Source organism: Amphibalanus amphitrite, unplaced genomic scaffold, assembly GCF_019059575.1.
Source record: "Amphibalanus amphitrite isolate SeventyFive unplaced genomic scaffold, NRLGWU_Aamphi_draft 000080F_arrow, whole genome shotgun sequence".
NCBI classification, from domain to species: Eukaryota; Metazoa; Arthropoda; class Thecostraca; order Balanomorpha; family Balanidae; genus Amphibalanus; species Amphibalanus amphitrite.
Window position 1 is genome coordinate 302,047 of NW_024881576.1, and position 3,830 is coordinate 305,876.

At 46.2% G+C, this 3,830-nt stretch overlaps 1 long non-coding RNA gene across 1 annotated transcript; it reads right to left on the minus strand.

Annotated features, from left to right (window-relative positions):
* Positions 1-3,275: 3,275 nt before the first annotated feature.
* Positions 3,276-3,830, minus strand: LOC122379554. The gene is made up of 2 exons (XR_006256197.1): positions 3,568-3,830; positions 3,276-3,416 (listed from the first exon to the last, which is right to left on the minus strand). It is a non-coding gene; the product is annotated as an uncharacterized LOC122379554 (long non-coding RNA).

Genomic DNA, 3,830 nt, shown 5'->3' on the forward strand with positions numbered 1-3,830 from the left:
GTATCGGAAAAGCACCTGGTACTTTGCGAATTTTGCCGAAAAAAATACGTTTCTTATGCCAACTTGTAGCCAAAAGACTACTGAATCTCAAACCAGTCGTATCCTTGCACTAAACGGCTTGGTTTAGACACGATAGGTCTGAAAAGAAAAGGTCCCATGTATTCTCTATGGGCGCCGCGAGGCCGTTGGCACCAGAGTTTCGGGAAGTGCCCTCGCCACAACCGCACGTGCAGATTTGGTCACGTGACCAAGCGCATTTGCCGCCACTGTATTTATATACACTGTGGTGTGCGGTACGGTGCTGCCTTACATTTTGCCGCCAGGGAATGTGAACTTTGATGATAGGCTTGATTTGGTACAACATGATGTTGCCTTGGTACGTTTCACAGCCAGGCAAGCTTTGACCACAGTGTATATAAATACAGTGGCGGCAAATGCGCTTGGTCACGTGACCAAATCTGCACGTGCGGTTGTGGCGAGGGCACTTCCCGAAACTCTGGTGCCAACGGCCTCGCGGCGCCCATAGAGAATACATGGGACCTTTTCTTTTCAGACCTATCGTGTCTAAACCAAGCCGTTTAGTGCAAGGATACGACTGGTTTGAGATTCAGTAGTCTTTTGGCTACAAGTTGGCATAAGAAACGTATTTTTTTCGGCAAAATTCGCAAAGTACCAGGTGCTTTTCCGATACCCTGCACGCCTCCTTACCCCCGGCGGCCGACCGGAGGAGTCAGTAGCGCTCCACTCACGACTTTTGGCGATAGCTCAAAACACCTTACAGCTAGAGGGCTGCTATTTGGCACACCTTATCTTTGCTTCCATACGCATCTTTGGAAACCAATTGCATTTCCGTCTCAGGTCAGGTCACTGACTTATGACGTCACACGTGAACCTCTGCAATAGTCCCAAAATACCGAAACTTCGCAATGCCCTCGGTGCCAGAGGAGCTGTCACAGCGAGATGATACTTACAGGACCTAGTATCCTCTAGGAGTCTCAAAACTTGTATATCTCAGATTTCTCCTAGAGGTCACATGAGGTCAGGCCGATCGCGCGACGTCACCATTACAAGTCAATGGGGAAAATATGGAAACTGTAATTTTGACGCCGAGAATGATCTAAACCTAGCTCAAGCACATGGAATCGCAATTTCATGCAATTCTTGCAATGTGCAATGCTTCACTTTTGCATCTTTAACCTCGCGTGACGTCTTTCATGACGTCACAAATGTCACAAGTTTTTTCGTCAAAATCTCCTGATAAAATTGAGCTGGCAAGTCGGAAAAGTCGCCAATAGACTCGGGAAGACCTATCGAATCGAATGATAAGCGATATAACCTCCTCCGACCAAGTTCGTGACCTGAGTGCCTCTGACCTGGCTTTGATCCGATGTGAACACCTTATGTTGACCCCACCCAAACAAAAGTGTACCATTTTGACGCACCGGAGCATGACAAACATGATGGTACTAAAATAGCGACTCTGCGCCGTTTTTTTGACAAAGTTATTTTTCAAAACCCGAAATCGTATTTTGGCCCTCGGGGCACTTGACCTGACCCTCAGAGGGCATCAGTTGACCTGAGACTTTTAAACCGTGCATCAATCGCTGCGTCCCCGGTCCCGTAACGGCACACATGAGGCTCGCCTTAATTGAGGCTAGCTCAATTAAGGCGAGGGAGTCGTACCCGCCCACTCTCGCGGCTGGGGCGTAGGTATGTAAAAAAAAAAAACTAAGAAGTCTGGTGATAATTGATGCAAGATTCTTACAGAAAATGGTAGATGAAGGTAGGGCATCAGTTATTAAAGATAGGTAAAAAACAAATTTGCAGCCCTCAGTAGCATTGATTTATGCATTAAGAGTTATAGAACCATAGGCGGCGGAACGGGGAGGGCACCGGGGCACCGTGCCCTCTATAATTTTGGCATTTTAACATTAGCCCTATGGGCGTTGCATGGAAAGAATCGGACCGAAAGTCGGCAGTGCCACCCCCCCCCCCTTAAAGGGACCCTCCCACCTTCAAAAAAGTTTATGAATTGGCATGAAAGTGATGTCACTCGGTTCAGAAAGAGCAAATACGAATATCTACCAAATTTCATCGAAAAATATTCACCGGTTTTCAAGATATTAGACTTTTACTTTTGTTTACTTTTTGGGATCTCCGCTGTTCCTAGCGACTTTATTTGAAAGTGCGGCATTTGTTGCGCGCAAAGCAGCATATACCACCGCGTGCTACAAAACGTTTTAGTCAAACATTTAACGGACGTTCGAAAGCCTGATGACGTCATCAGATTCCCGTAATGGTTAAGAGATAGGGACCACGCTGGTCCCACCCTGCAAGTAAAGGGAAGAAATTTCTTGAACACCATAAAGCTGCGGGGGTTGCGACCAGGATAAATGGTGGTTTCTGAGTCTGGCCGCAAACTTGGCTATCTCAACTCAAAACTAATGTTAAGGTGGGAGGGTCCCTTTAATTGAAGGTGTTCCGCCGCTATACTGTATAGAACAACTGTAAGCTGCAGGCTCAGCTTTTCAGTTTCTACCTATGCCTGCAAACACAATAAAATCAATGGAAGAGTAATAATAGATTAATTGCACTTTATTGATGCTATTCAAGTATCAATGGTAACTATGTCACCGATGATTCAATATTATTTGCACGGTATCATTTACCACCACACGGCTAAATATCTAGTATCTAAAATAATGCAGTAAAATAAGCTGCGCCACGTCTGTCGACAAAATCTGGTGCCAACTCAAGGTCACACGGAAAATGTGGTCACGTGACCAATGTCCGGCAGCTGCCGCACACAACATGCGTCGACCAGGTTATATCTGGACAGGCTGCGAAACGTACCAACGGCAGCACCGTTCTATGCACAACATGGGTACACTGCACTTGTACCAATGGCAACAGTTCAACATGGCAACACTGATCATCGGTACCATTTAGTACCAATCGTACACTCGTACTTCTAGCGCAGTCGGCGCAGGCTGCCAGTCGTACCAACGGCAACAGTCAACAAATGTTCCCCGAGCATTAACACTGACGAATAGTGTTTTTCAAAGCAAGAGTTCATCTGGTAGGCAATGCAATGCGCAAATGGCGACAGCATCAAAGCAAGCTGCTGAAACTAGTGGCATTGTGGCACTTATCGCGTTGTAGAACTTGAAGTCTGATGGCGCTGGAGAACTCGCTGTTTCCACTGCCGTTCTTGAAGTCGCATTCTTGAAATTTGTCGTTACTAAATGTTCGCGCGCCGTCAATGAGAAACGTCGTTCACGGGCTCTCAGTCCTCTATATTTTCTCCTCCATTCCTCCTCCTTCTTCCAGCGCTAACGGCCTGAGCCGATACCACAGAGCCTCGTACAACAGGAGCCAGGAGCCAGGAGCCGAGCCGAGCCTGAGCCGAGCCGTAACTAAAACACGCATACACACAAACAAAACAAGGTAAGTTCCAGACAAATAAATCCGTATCATAACATTGTTCAGTCGTATCACGATAATTTCAGAATAATAAGCAAAGCGCTTCACAATAACATCCGACATTTGGTACGATTTAGTGCTTACCGACAAATTGTCACTCTCCGGCGTAACGAACAAGGTTCATGCTTAAATTCATAGCCAAAATTCTTCCTTTTCACTCAAACAACATTTTTGCACGTCATCAATCACATCTTTCGTCTTTATCTTTCGTAATTATTCAGATTCTATCCAGACATTGTCAAAATCGAGCCGAAAGAAAGTAAACAAAACAAAACAATCCGGTAACCATAGCAACATAGCGTAGTTACCATAGGCGGAGGGCACCGCCGCTGAGCGGCGTCGCAACG